At 34.2% G+C, this 16,005-nt stretch overlaps 1 protein-coding gene and 1 non-coding gene across 10 annotated transcripts in view; both read right to left on the bottom strand.

Moving 5' to 3' along the window:
* Positions 1 to 16,005, bottom strand: part of ESR1 (estrogen receptor 1) — a 527,593-nt gene that overhangs the window by 300,012 nt on the left and 211,576 nt on the right. The gene's annotated exons all lie outside the window — the stretch shown is intronic.
* On the bottom strand, positions 9,579 to 9,639 carry MIR7262D (microRNA mir-7262d). Its single transcript, NR_162869.1, has one exon. It is a non-coding gene; the product is annotated as a microRNA mir-7262d (primary transcript).

The following is a 16,005-nucleotide window of genomic DNA, read 5'->3' as shown; positions in this document are numbered from 1 at the left end:
TATAAATTATTTAAGGATAGAGATCTTATGCTTACATATAGTTTTGATTTCTTTATCCAAAACTATCTGTTCATATCTTTTGACTATTTATCAATTGGGGAATAGCTAATATAACATATCACAAGATTCTCATATTTTAGAATGAGACCTCTAGCCAAGAAACTGGTCATAAAAATTTTTCCTATCTCCCCAATTTTCCCCAGCTCCTCCTCTTTCTCCTCCCCCTCCTCATCCTCCTCATCCTTAGGAAAGATTATCCTTTCCCAAATTTTATTCCAATTTTTGACTATATTTGTTTTATGTCTACAATTTTTTTTTCAATTTAATGCATTCAAAATTAGCCACTTTACTTCTCACAATGCTCTTTATTTCTTGTTTATTCATAAATCACTTTCCTATCCATAAACCTGATAGGAAATATGTTCCATGTTTTTCTAGTTTGCTTATTACCTTTATGCTTAAGACATGTATCCATTTTGGTTTTATCTTGATAAATGGCATATGATGTTTATCGTTGCCTCTCTCGGCATCTAACTTGGGGCCTTAGCTATAAAAGTTGTATAATGTTTTAATCTCTCTTCCATATGATGGTCCTTTAAATATCTGCAAGAGACTATCATGTCTGCTTTAAGATTCCCCTTCTTATTTAACATCATAAGTAACTCAAAGCATTCCTCAAATGACATAATATGAGACCTTTCACCATTCTGGTTTCCCTTCTCTTGGGAAATTTCAGGTTTTTCATGTTCTTCTATAAATGACATGGGTAGTAATAAATGCAATTCTCCATACATTGTATGACTAGGACATAATAGAGTGGGGCTAGCCCTTCCCTTGTTCTGGACACTATGCTTCAGCATTGTTTGCTTGCTTGTTTGTTTGTTTGTTTTTATCAATTACCCCAGAACTCATATTCATCTTCCAGTCAATAAAAACTGCTAAGCATTTTTCATTTTAACTGTTTTGAAACCAAGTTCTTCTTAACATACTTGCATTATTCATTTATTTTTATTTAAGTGAAAGACTTTACATGATCCCTATAGTTTTAGCTCTTTACTGATAATTTCAACTCATCATTTAAGTCTTTTAAAGGAATAAATATTTATACAGCATCTACTATGTACAAAATATTATGCTAAACTGTGGTGTGTGTTTTGTGTGTGTTTTTACAGCTATTTTCTCATTTGATCCTTACAACAATCCTGAAAGGCAGGTGCTATTATTAACTCCATTTTACAATTGAAGAAACTAAGGCAAACAGAGTTTTTTTTTTTGTTTTAGTAGCTTATCTAAGGTCAACCAGCTAGGAATCTGAGGCCAGATTTGATATCAGGTCTTCCTGTCCCCAGGCACCAACAGCTGCCTCTATAAATAGGTTTCTAATTGTTCTTTGAAGTCATGGATTAAAATATGTGGTGTTTCAGAAAGAACATAGGTCTAGAGATCTATGTTCTACCTCTAGTTATACCACTAATTACTAAGCACATCCCTTCATCTCTCTCAACCTAGCTTTCTTCATTTAAAATTTTTTAAAATACATATTACATAATTTCTAAAATATCTTTAAGGTATAATATTACATTCACTGGGCTCCTTCATTTGTTAAATAAGACAAGGCTAACCATAGAGTTTTGTGTTTCATCCACAGAGAACAGTCTGCCATTGATCCATGTCAATAATCTTCTCTCAGAGCAAGATAGAAGTATATGGAGAGAGAAAAAAAAGACCTAAACCTTGTGTTTATGGTGTGGAAACTAACATACAAAAAAGAAATTAAATCCCAGTCTACTTATGGGGAAGGATAGTTCATCCTGTAGTTCAAGGTAAATATGTTAGGCAGAATGAAACAAACTCCACAAATCAGATGTTACACATTTTCATAGAACTCAGTAACTAAGCAGTTTCTAGGTGGCCGCAGGTTGTTGCTTACTCCTGTCTTTCATGTTCTTCCAGAAGTACAGATTATCTGTCCCTCATCAGATAATCCACTAAATATAATCCTTATTCCTCTTTAATATAGCAAATATAAATCCAAGACAGGATGGTGGAGGAGGGAGGATATAGGAAATACATGGATTTTGGTACAAAACTCGCCTTTTTGTTGTATTAAGGGAACCCTTCTAAATTAGGAACTAGTATTGAAGTGTTAAAGTAACTAAAGAAGAGGGTCTTTGGGGATCTACCCTCAGAACCTCAAAACCAAAAGTATTTTATAGACCAAAGGGAAAATCTTTCAACCATCAGATAATATGCAGAAAAGAATTTACATCTGTGAATGCCCTTCAGAAATCTAACATTCTCTAGCATAATATCTTTATTTTCCTCCATTTTTGTGGGAAAACATAATAATTTTGACTGTCTAGTTTAAAAGTTGGTCACTGTATATTGTCATCCAACAAATAATGAACAAAAATCATGCATGATGATTTAATGAAAATATTAATTTTCTTTTAAAATTATGACAAGCAAATGTCAAATTTGTCTAATTCATTAACCAAAAAGCTAATAGAAAGAGATGTGTTATTCATGTTTGGCTCCAAGTAGAAAATGCATAACATCTGGTTTGTGGAGATAGTCTCATCCTGACACAGGATGCCACATTTACTTTGAATGATAGGACAAACTATCCTTGCCCATGAAAAGAGTAACATCCCTTAAACATGACATCAGCTATAGGTTAATGTTTTCATTAGAATGTCTAGAATTTTCTGTTCACATGAAAAAATGTCCAGGTGGCATAGTGAATAGAGTGCTAGTCCTGGAGTCAAGAAGGCCTGAATTCAAATCTAGCCTCAGATATTTAATAGCTCCATGAGCCTGGACACTTAACCCTGTATATCTTGGTTTCTTCATCTTTAATAAGGCTGGAGAAAGAAATGGCAAAACACTCTAATATCTTTGCCAAGAAAACCCCAAATGAGGTAACAAAGAGTTGGATACAACTGTAATGATTGAACAAGTGTTGATTTTCTGATCTAATGGGGAGCAAGCTGATGTAAGGTAGAATAACCTAAAAAGAAACCACTTTTAGCCAATATTTTAAATTAGTTTCAGAGTTCCTAATAAGCAATATAATTGATGGGCTTGAATTTCACTCTCTTCTTCTTCCTCTGTTTCCCATATCCTAGAAGAGCTAATGAGTAATGAAACCAAAAGGTGGGAAGAAAAAAAAATGTGGATAATAGGAAATGGGCCAATCAGGAGACATTTAGAATTTCTGACAGAACAGCTGTGTAGAAAAGAGATTTGACTGGAGGACAGATTTAAAGGCTTAATTTCAACAGGAGAATATGACATTGTACTAAGGAATAATAAATGTGCACATGTGCCAAGTTAGTAAGTAGAAGGTGACATAATGTTAAAGAAATATCACTCTGAGAGTATATGCTTTTAGGTAAAGGATTTGTGGACAAGAATTCTAAATAACCCAAAAGAAGTGAATGCCTATCAACTGGGGAATAGCTAAAAATGGTATTATATGAAGATAATAAAAATATTAAGTTCCAGCAAACAAAAATGAATCATGAGAAATTAAAAGACACTTGGAAAGAGGTGCATAAATTAATATACAATTAATAAGCATAGTCAAAAACCCACATGTACAATAACAACTGAATAAGTGAAAAGATTATCAAGGGCAAATTCTAAGTAATAGAAAAAAACAGTAAAGGTTCCAGAAGAGGGATAACAAATCAGTCTTCCTCCCTAATACCAGACAGGTGGAAGAGCATTATTAGTACTGGTCTGTCATGTCCAGCAAGGTTTCTCTGTCATATATTATTGCCTTAATTATTTTTCTTTGTCACAAGGAAGGCTCAATATGAGGAATGAGGGATGACTGTAATGTGAGGGGAAAAAACATAATGAAAGTTTTTATTCTATATAATTTAAGTAATTTCAAATGCTCAAAAGGAAATCTTTTTTTTAATGTTGGCCTCTGTTTTTGGTGTGGTATTTATAAAGGATTCCAAATGCTTACAAAATATGCTAATCACATATCAAGACCCTACAAACATGGTAAGAAACTAAAACAATGAAAAACTGGCCTTTGTTATTATTTTGGGGGAACTAAGGATATGGAGCTACCATTTTTAGAATGTTCAGGGTTAAAAAATAGGCAGTGATAATGGAAGACAGAACCCTGGTCTGGTAGTTGGGAAGGCTAGGTTATTCAGCCTACAAGCCTGTTTCATTTGCATAAACCTGGGTAAGTGAAAGCCTATCTAAGACTCCAATTCCACATCAGCAGAATAAGGGTAGATAGATTTGATGGCTTCTAAATTCTAGCTCTAACTTTCCATGGTTCTATAATTCTAATTTATATCTCTGACTAACATGCCCATCTATATTTAGCTACCGTTTCTTCATTGAGTCTATAGTACAACAAAAAGATACTAGATTTTGTGTCAAAGGATCATGGAATCATTAGTCTTGAACTGGAAGCGCCTTTACAGGCCATTGAGTCTAAGTCCCTCATTTTGAAAGCTAGCAAACTCAGACACAGAGAGAAATTAAATATCTTCTCCAGGATTAGACACCTAGTATTTTATCTTTTACTGCTCACAACATGTATAACTTAGATAAACTACTTCACTTGACTGGGCACCAATTTTTTCATTTTTAAAACAATGGCATTGGATAAGATATTCTCTAGAGGAGAAAGGAAGGGAGGAAGGAAAAGGAAAGAAGAAAAGAGATGATGTTAAAGGATCACTCTCCTGCAAATATGAATAACATAGAAATGTTTTGAACAATTATATATACATATATAAACCAGTGGCTTTGAAAGGAGGAGGATAAAGTGGGGATGGGGGTATTATGAATTGTGTAACTATGGAAAAATATTCTAAATAAAAATCTTAACAAACCAAAAGAAAAAGAAGAAACAATATGGGAGGATGAGAATAAAAGGAGAGAGGGATGAAAGGAAAGAAAGAAAAGAGAGGTGAGACAAAAAGAATGAAAGAAAAGGAAGGAAGGGAAAAGAGGAGGGGAAGAAAAGAGGGAGAAAGAGAGATAAAAGGATGAGAGGGAAGAGGAAAAAGACAGAAAAAGAAGGAATGGAATGAAGGAAAGGGGAGGGGAAGGAAGAAAGAAAAAGAGGAAAGGAGGAGAGAGAGAAGGATGGAAGGAAAGGACAGAGAAAGGCAAGGAAGGAATGAAAAAAGAGAGGGAGAGAGAGAAGGAAGGACAGAAAAGAGATGAAAAGAAAGGAGTAAAACTTTAGAATTGTTCTCTACTATTCTGATCACAATAAGCACTCTGACTGAGGCAGCTGCCAATGTTTTATTCATTGTGCTTCTAATGAGCAATATAACTTTCCTCTAAAAGGAGGTGTAAGAGAAGATAAGATAGCTAGAGCTGAAGGAAGTCAGAAAAAGGAAGAGGTTAGGCAAAGAGGAAAAACTGGTTATGCATATTTGACATATCCCAAGTTCACTGAACTTATTCAAGAATGATGAAGGTGGAAACTGGATGAGAAGAAGCAACTACTGGAACAATACAGGCCAAGTAAACCTCCCTCCTCTGCTGCACCATGCCTAGTCCTACACCTGAGCCAGAAAAAAAAACTCAAAGCAAATGAATAATTCTAGAACTTAAAAACTCAACTGTTTTAAAAGTTATTTGGCTGAGACTTGAGAAGAAGTAAAGGTATTTTTGCAGAAAACAGCAGGCTAGAAGTCAAGTTTATGAAACATGATAATAATTATAACTCATGTGGATTGTGCTTTATGTTGCTTTAGAGAGAAATTTTTCATGTGGATCTCACAAAATTGAGAGAGAGAAAAAAAGAAAAAGTATTATGATCTGTACTTGAAAGCTAAAAAATCAAGGTTCGAAGATCATTCTTATTTATGTAAAACTTGGACAGGATGATTCCTAAGGTCTTTCCAATGCTGAGATTCACCAAATTATTACTACAGGATTTTATGACTAATAAATTCTCCAATGTCATTTTGACCCTGTGGTCTCATATAGTTTTCCTTTAGAAAATCTAAACATGGATTGAGAGTCAGCAGTTTTAGTAGAAAGAGCAATGCAAGTGGAGGCAGAAGACTAAGGTTTCAAATTTAGGCTACATCAAGTAATGTCTGAATGATCTTGGGCAAGTCACATATTTCTTCATCTATGAAACTGGAGTAAAATTACTGTTTCACATTGTTGATATGATAATACATAAAGTTATATTTATATACATTTATATATAAGTAACATTTACATATAATGATATTTCTATATAAAGTAACAAGAAACCATAGAGAGAATGTCCAAGCATTATCTAGAAGAAATAGAGAAGCCATTCTGAAATGTCTCCTGAAGTGAATTTCCTAGACAAAATGAGAATATTCTCCTTGAGTTTTCAATTACCCTACACACCCATGATCTTTGTTCTGGCAATGACTCAAATTCCATACACACCTTGGGCTGGTCTTGATCTTTAAAAAGAAAATTGGACAGAGAAAAAGAACTACCCAAAGGCATGGATTAAGACAGGTCCTGAAGAGAAAATTGTGTATCTCCAAAGCCTTTCCAAAGAACCACAGAACCTTTTACATGAGAGAAGAAAGTAATCCTAAATGAAAACCCAGATAGACTGACATGGATTCAATATTTAAAAAAAGACAGACCCATATCTATATAAAGATTTAAAGGGGAAAATAGATAGGCAAAGCAGATAGCTGAGATTTGGGACAGAAAAAAATAGAACTATTTCCTTTACCAGTAATGTGAGTCATGTGTACTGTATGGGTAAGACCTGAAGGAAAGGAAAACTATCAGAGAGGAAAGTTGCAAGACTCAGGGTTGCTAGGGGGCTCAGTGGATTGAGAGTCAAGATCAGAAACAGGAGGCCCTGGGTCCAAATCTAGCCTCAGACATTCATTAGCTGTGTGATCCTGGACAACTCCCTTAACCCCCATTACCTAGCCCTTACCACTCCAGCCTTGGAACCAAAACACAGTGTTACTTCTAAGATGGAAGGTAAGGGTTAAAAAAAGTTGTATGACTCCCTAGAAATAAGTTCTTTTATAAAAAGGGTAGGGGTGGGTTGGAAACGATCACCAACATCAGTGTTATAAATACCAAGAATTTGCATGAGCTCTATGGGACCATTTTAGACATAATCTGAAATCTAATGTTCTCAGAGGAAACCTTATGTGAGTGAATGACTCAAAGAATACTTTGAGAAATCTTCAAGATTGATTTCAGTTCAAGTGAGCCCAAAGATTCAGATCTGAATCATGGATAGCATCATCATAAAATACTATACAGATTCATAGACTGTTAGAATCATAAGGGAACTTTGCAATATTCTAGAGTAACACATTCATTTTATAGATGAGGAAATTGCAATAAGATTCAGAGAGATGAAACAACTTTCAAAAAAGTCACAAAGGTAATCCAAGAAATGTAGGATAGTAAAAAGCAGTTTGGTACAGTGAAACAGATTACAAGAATTTGGTGTAATCGGATCTGGGCTTGAGTTCCAGTGTCTGGCATGTAATAAGTGATTAATAAATTATTTATCTTTTACTTCTTGTGTAGTCATTAGCCTCTCTAGGGTACAATCTCATCAGCTGCCAAATGAATGACTTGGAACTACACCAATGTTATGGTTTCTTCCAGTTCTAAATCTAATATTCTCAGTGATAGAGCCAAGATTTGAGCCCAGTTCCTCTGATTTTAAATCTAGTATCCTTGGTATGGAACATTACATCTACTTCTGCATAAAGTAAAAAACCAATAAATGGTGGCCTTGAAAGCTAGAAATGAAAAAGGGAAAGAGGACCAAAGTAAACTGGAAGCCAGTTCCAAAAGCATCCCTCAATTTATACCAGCAAAAAGCCCTGTTCCCCCACATATTCTCTTCTTTATCAAGGAAATAATAATACTAAAGTCCCAGCCTCAGTCCTCTCACATTCTGCCATCTATCCAAGTATAAGTCTACTTGGGAGTAGCCTTTAAATTCATATCTACTGTTATATGAGAAGGAATTTGTCAACCTCAAAGAAAATCTAGAATCACCGTACATAGTAGTTATGAGGCAATTAATTCTACCCTGTCTTCTTGGAGTTGGGATGACCTAAATTTTGATAGGTTTCATGATATATATATATATATATATATATACACATATGTATATATATATATACATATGCATATATATGTATATAATTAAAGGCCCTGAGAAAACATAAAATTACAGTTTCTCCAATTCTAACTGGAGGAAAGAAGTTGCATGGCAAAGATCTTGAATGTTAGAACCTTGAGGAGTCATATGAGCAGAGGATAATTTTTTTCTTTAAAATAGGTATAAATTATATTTATTTATTTTTAATAATTTTAGATAACACTCTTATGTAAATATTTCATATATTAAAATCATACACATTTTTACAAATTTATTTTCAGTGTGTGAGACATCTTTGTAAATGTGAATTAGGATTTTAGTGAGATAAAGAGAAGCTCATTCATTCCTTCAGAAAGATATGTTTCACACTAGTTTGACAAGATGACAAGATGACTAGCAGAGCTCTTATGCCTTTAAATTACATTTAGCTTTAAATCATTAGGTTGCCCCAATTTCCTCATCTGTAAAGTGGGAATAATAAGAGCCCCTACCTTCCAATGTTGTTGTATGGACCAAGTGAGATAATAATTATAAACATTTAGCACAGTGCTTGGTCCATAGTAAAGACTATATAAATAGGCATTATTAAACAATAAATACTTAATAAATACTTTTTCAGTTGAGTGTCCTACGGGCATAGGGAATGACACTCAGTAATTCTTGAAGACAGGAGAGAAATGTCAAGTTTTGGGAAGAGTCAGCTGTCTAGTTTGGCTAGGACATAGGCATATGAAATGGGAATAAAAATAAAAAGATTGGTTGAATCTTCATGGTATAGTCTTAAATATTAGGTCAAGTGTTTTCTGTTGCCTAAATCTCTCAGTAATTAGGCAGTACCAACAACTGTGGCCCTTAGACCTGGAAGCATTTTAATTCATTAATTACATATTACGTACAGTGACCACACTCATCCTTTGTCCAATCACCCATGACTAGATATGCAATACAACCAGGTAAAGACCAATATACATTTTTGTTTCTATTTCTTTAGCACTTAGGCTACTTTAATACAGTTTCAAAGGGGTAAAATGGAAGAGAAGTCACATACTCTACTTTAAAATGAATATACAACAAGATAGAAGTGAAAACTCAAGAGAATGAACAAGATGTGGTTCTTCCTCCATGGGTTCTAGAGTGTGATTTGCTCATGATCTCTTTGGTAGGGGTAAAAGTAAATAAAATAAGAATCATAGGTGGCAGCAAGGTACAGCACTGGATTTGGAATCTGATGGGTCTGGGTTATGGACTCTGCTCCTTACCATTTGTCTGATGTTGGGCAATATACTTTACTATTCTAAATCTCAGTGTGATTACCTGTAAAATGATTCCTTATCTTAGTAACAGTAGGGCAAACCAAAATCAACCATGGAGTACACTTCCTAAAAGTGTCTTTTTGTACACATCTATACATATGTGAATGTATAGATGCAGTAATTTATACAGAATGTCCTCAAAATCTTAGTGCAGTTTTCAGGTCCTAACAATCAAAACAGCACTATGACTTTGGGGACTTGCTGTACATGATTTCTTGTCTCTGAGTTTCAGTATTCTTCCCTATAAAACAAGGACCTGTCCAGCTCTAAATCTATAATCCTACTGGAGTTCAAACTGGTTACATCTGGGAAAATTAACACATATATAGGAAATTAGAGTTGTCACCTTCATTTAGGAAACTCCCCAATGAGGAAACTCCCTTTACCAGTGGAAGTTGGCATCTTCTTTGTGATCTGTGGGCTCAGATAAATGCCTAAAATGCTGAGAAGTTAAACAATTTGCCCAGGGCACCCAGTTAACATATTTCAGCCATAGGACTTTATAAAAATTAAAGTGAACTAAAATCATTTTTATTTTGGTTATGTTATACCCCCTGAGATAGCTGGAGATATAAGCATTAACAAATTTTATTGATAATATCCATTTGAACACACCTTTCTTCGTCCATATTATAGCCACATTCTCCACAAATAAAAGTACCTAAAAGTTTTTTTTTTTTAATCTGGAGTAGGCTCTTGAAATTTCTAAGAATCTTCTAAATCACTAACCACTTTGTCTCTCCCTCTCTCTCTCCTTTCTCAACTGAAAATGAGGACAACACTTGCCTACCTCAATGGTTTTATTGTGAAGATCAAAACAGATAATGCATTTGAAAATACACTGAAACCTATAAACCATTATGCAAGTTCAAGGGGTTCTATATTATTTAGTTTTTAGTATACTACTTAGTAGAGAAAGACTTTCAATAGATGTGTTTTATCAACTGTTCTACACACACGTTGGTTGCTCAATGAGCAGTAGGTTGTTTGTTTTTGTAGACAACCGTCTACATAGAATGAAAAAAATTAAACATGAAGAGAGCAAAAGACATTAAACACTAAGCTGGTTCAGTCGCTATGAAGCCCAGTAGTATGGTAAAGATGAAAAATATAAACCTTGGGCCAGTGCAGGAATCAACAAAACCATTGGGCAGTGATAGGAAATAAAGTCCGTGGAATTAACCAAGTAGAACACATGGCAGCCTTTACTCTTAGTACTTATTGATATCCATTTGATGGTTTCTGCTACCTGTTAAGCCTGTTTTGTTTTTTTCCCCTTGTTCTTCTCTCTTTTATCCCTATCCTTTGCCTAGGACATCCCTGAATAATTGGAAAGTGCTCTCCAAACTATAGGATATGAGGACTAGGGTGCCTTTGCTTCTTTCTTGTCATTACTGTCATCCTCGGACTTTAGACAAAGATTTCATTGTTGTTTATCTTTTTGTCCCAATAAGTAAGTGTTTTTACAAAGTAAATAAAATACTGAATTATCATTTTTCCTGTACTCCCATTTTCTCTTCTGACTCAGAAAGGTTTAATAGTTTCTGTAGAACAAAGAAAGAGGAAAAAATTATCCTTTTCCCCTCCTCAATTCCCATTTTAATTCAAACTAATATCTAATTTGGGCAGAAAACTATTCAGCTTTTAACCAGTGGCTTAAGCATCTGCCAGCTTACTGTAATTTCTTAAGCATAAGAGAACTCCACAGAATGTACCATATACTGTATATCCAGGCCTATCTTTATCTCTCTACTATGTCTCTAACTGATTCTATATCATGCATTTTTCATTTTGATTGAGAAAATATCCAGAAGGACATCCCATGCTCATCCCTTGATTAAACTGTAAATAAATTCTCTTTGAAGGTTTTCATTATCCCTATTCCCTTTCCCAAAGGAGTCAGAAGATCATAGTAATTGTTTCTTTATTACTTCAGTGACTCTCATGTTTAACAAACAATAGATGAATTTACTTTTCTTTAGATTCATAATAATGATACAAATATGAATTAAATACAGTTTATACAATTACTGCCAAGATAGCAGCCTAAAGTATAACTTTATATTGTTGTCCCTTTAAAGTTTTTATTTAATTTGTGATGCTGTTTCCAATCATTACATCTTCTTTTGGAAAGCATTTCAGAAGCATTTTCTAGAATTTAGGAGAAAAGCATAGAAAACATAGAAATTTTATATTTGAAAATGTAAAAGAAATTCTCCTAAGATTTTGGAGAAGGGAGAAGGAAATCTTGTTTTCTGAAAATTGACTTGAAAAAATGTTGATCAATTGATACGGTTAGGAAACCAAATTCCTCAAGCCTGATTCCAATGTATTTATTAATTTCTGCTCTTTAATTCCTCCCACCTACTGTGTGTTCCCATATTTCCCTTTGATTATTTCACTTCTGCCTGTCTTTTCAGATAAGTTGAATGAATAGGTGTTCAATTCTGGTTTTGGTAGAATGCCCAAGTCTCTGTTGACAATCAATACTAATAAAAACAATATAAAGAAAGGAAAAACACTGATTCCACTTGAAGGTAGCACTTCCTATCCTGTTGAAACAGACCACTAGATCTCTGTGTGGTATTCAGGAGACCCCACAAAGATAAATAATAGATGTTTTTGATATTAACCCCTGAGTAAAGTAGGATCTCTTTTTGGAGGGATTTGAACTCCACATCTAGTTTTCTATTCATTGTGCCACCTAGCTGCCTTCAAGTAAACTGATTACCTGGGGTTAAAAAAGGTTTTTATTTTTTTTTCATTGATAAAGATTAAAGAAACATATGCAAATACTTCAAAGACCTATGGTTTCATTACTACAGATACTCCCTCCAACAATATGGATTATAATCCCTTTTAAGCTTTATCTTTGAGGGTATCTGTGGCTAGAAAAACTTGTCATCCTTTGGTCAACCAAGTAATTAATCTCTTCCATTTCAGGCTGGTTCTTGTACAAAAGACATATGATCCCTCACCTGATTTATACCCAAAGACTACAGTTTATAAGACATGCCAAAAACAATGTAGTACACGGAAAGAGTGCTGGATTTAGAGTCAGAGGACTGTATTTAGTCTTCAAGAACATCAACTTTACACCTCAGCGAGGTTGACTTTATTAAAGAAACACAAGGAGTTGACAGTCGATGAATAGATTGTAGACAAAGAGCTGGAAAGAATTTTTGAGGTCATGTAGTCCAACTTGCCCCTCATTTTAATAGGTGGGAAAAGTGAAATCTACTCAGTTTAAGTCACATACAGTGACAGCTCAGTCTTACTATAATTTCTACAAAAAAGATATGTAAATTAACAGACCTGACCATGTCAACTCCCCAATTAATCAATTCAAGTGGTCCCCTATTACCTCTAGTAATACTGTTGGCATTTAAAGTTTCTCACAACCTGACCCCACTTTCTCCAGCCTCACTGGATATGGCTCCTTTCCCTGCTCTGTGATCAACCAAATTGTTTTTCTTTATGTTCCCCATACAGGAAACTGCATTTTCCATCTCTATGACTATGCACTCTCTATCTACCTTCTGCCTTCTCCACACCTGGAATGAACTCCTTCACTTCTAGCCCATAGAATACCTCTTCTCCTTCAAGACTTAATCCAAGCACTGTCATCTACATGAATCTCTTCATGTTCCCATCAAATGCTAATATCCTTTCTCTCAAGCTATCTTGTATTTAACTACTTTGTATTTATGCTCTGTATATTTATTCTGCAAGTACACACTAACAAGTACTTGTTGTCTTCCCTAATAGAACATAAGACATTATTTCATTCTTTGTACTTGTATCCCTAGCCCCAAGCACAGTATCTGGCACATAGTAGACACTCAATAAATTTTCATTAATCAATTGTTGCTTGACAATTAAATGCAAAAACATCCGTTTTTCTAAGGGCAAATTTTGTCAGTATTCATCCAGTGAATTATCTGTTGTTATTTTGTTGTGCAATAATGACCATCTCTTAGTGACACCATTAGAGGTTTACTTGGCAAAGATACTGGAGTAGTTTGCTATTTCCTTCTCCAACTCATTTTATAGATGAGGAAACTGAGGCAAACAGGGTTAAATGACTTGCTTAGAGTCACACAGCTAATAAATGTCTGAGGTTAGATTTGAGGTCAAGAAAATATCTTTCTGACTCCAGACCTGGTACTTTATCCACTGTGCCACATAGTCAGGTCTAATGTAGTAATTAATCTGATGTGTTTATCTGTTGTACCCATCATAATGATGAAATAATCCATGTTTGCCACAGAATTACAAACTCATTTGATATTTATTCACAAAGATAAGCAACATATAAGATAATAATACATATAGAGGCAATATTAAAAACTATCGATCATAATTTTGTATTGAACATACTCTGAGAACTTTGTTTCCATCTCCTAGTAGTCTCCATAATGCAAATACAACCAGAAAGAGCCAGTCTCAGAAAATCAATATGTGGTATATGTGAGAAAATAATAAATATCCATTATATAAATCAATGAAAACTTCTCTGCCAGACAGAAATATTGCTTTGGGAATATTTTCTTAACTGTATCTAAGAAATAGTCTGTATTCAAAATGCAAGGCAAAAATAATTCAAAATTCAGTTCTTCTGGCTTTATTTTAAGCCTCTGAAGAGAGAGTTTGCCCCCCCTTCAATGGAAGCTTCAAATATATGTTAGATATAAAAAACTTTTGATCCACTATGCTTCCCTTATGCATAAAGAGCTTAACTAAGGGGCCATGTTCAAGATACTGTAATAGTTTACTATTTTCTTTATCAGCTCATTTTACAAACAAGGTAACTAAAGCAAACAGTGGTAAGTGGCTTGTCCAGGGTCACACAGCTAAAAAGTGTCTGAGGCCAGACTTTTGGCTCAGACCTAACATTCTATCCACTGTGTCACCTAGACACCCCAAAACACACTAAGATGTTATTAAAACATGTTAAATGTTATTAAAAAGCTGACTCAATCTTCAGTCCTCTGTTCTTTTTACATAATGAAACAGAAGCATGTTAATACAGTTTTAAATATCAGGAGCTGAATGCATTCCTATAATGATAGTAGATTATTGGGGGAATTATTGATTTTTTAAGTTCTTAGAAGTTTACAAAAATTATAACTTTGTTCATGCTATCCTAATAAATAGAGGTGGCTACAAAATAAAGCACAAAATTCTAAGCATTCTGGTATAGCTCAGCAACAATCCCAAAGAGATAGACTCCTTGGTCACAGAAACTAATTAAACAAAATATATGGTCCTCGGATAGCCATTTCTGTTAAATTTATATTCATTTCTTGGCAGAAATATTAAAATATAAAACAAATAAATAGTAGTAACCAAAACATTCTCAATATTGAGTTCAATAAGCCAGTACCAAAAAAATGCAAGTATTTCTTTAGGAGGTGTGACAACTAAAGTTTTACTTCAACATGTTTCAGATCCATAAACCTTTCCTTTGATGCCTCATATACCATTGGATATCAGTGAAGCCCCAGTTCTGGCATGTCCTACCAAGTATAGATCAGTTGATAGACTGTTCAGTGTGACTCATCTTTAATTTGTCCCAAGGCTGATGATTTTTATAGCAACAGAAACTCTTGAATACCATTTGATAAATCAAAGAGGGTTTGTAATGGGCATTGGTGCTGACATCCACACTAACAGAATTTCTCATCTTTGAAGTTTGGTAGAATTGAAACTTCTTTGGATGAGCAGTGCAAGTATACATCGAATACTTTCCTCATATATATGCATATAGGTGTGTGTGTACACAAGAACACACATATACATCAACAGTTCTGAAATGTCATTTGTACCCACTCTTGAAAATTATAATCCTTCCAAACTTTCCTAATTCTATAAAATAAGTATAATTAATTAAAGTATACTTTATTCACAAAACAGTCATAGAAGAAAAAAATGCACTCTTTTGTAGTTGGAATCTACAAGTAGTAGTGGCAAGTTTTTGAGAAAATTAGTAAACTTAAAATTTAACCTCAAAAGAAAAGAATGGGGAAAACTTGAGTGGGGTTGGGAGAAGGAATCAATTAATATTAGCAAGTCCAGAAAAAGAACATTTGTAGCTCTACAAACATTGTTCTAACCACAGAATCAAAATCACCATCAGCATATTAAACTTGATGTGGAAACAAATGTTAATAATATAATTGACATTTACCTAATAGTTAGACATAGCTAATTGGCACAGTGGATAGAGTCTCTGACCTGAAGTTAGGACTCTATTTAATGAGTTCAAATCTAACCCCAAACACTTAAAAGCTGTGGGTTCCTGGGCAAGTCAATTAATCCTATTTGCCTCAGTTTCCTCACCTCTAAAATGATCTGAATAAGGATATGGCATACCATTTCAGTATCTCTGCCAAGAAAACCCCATATGGAGTCAAGAAGAGTTGGGCATGACTAAAATAACAAGAATAATACATTATAATTGTAAGGTTCTTTGTATACATAATCTTGTTTATTCCTCACAAAATCCTTATACTAGTAGTTATTATTATCTCCCATCTCTGATACTTAAAAGTGATTATT

Source organism: Monodelphis domestica, chromosome 2, assembly GCF_027887165.1.
Source record: "Monodelphis domestica isolate mMonDom1 chromosome 2, mMonDom1.pri, whole genome shotgun sequence".
In the NCBI taxonomy this organism is placed as follows: domain Eukaryota; kingdom Metazoa; phylum Chordata; class Mammalia; order Didelphimorphia; family Didelphidae; genus Monodelphis; species Monodelphis domestica.
This window is presented reverse-complemented; position numbering and strand designations above follow the sequence as displayed.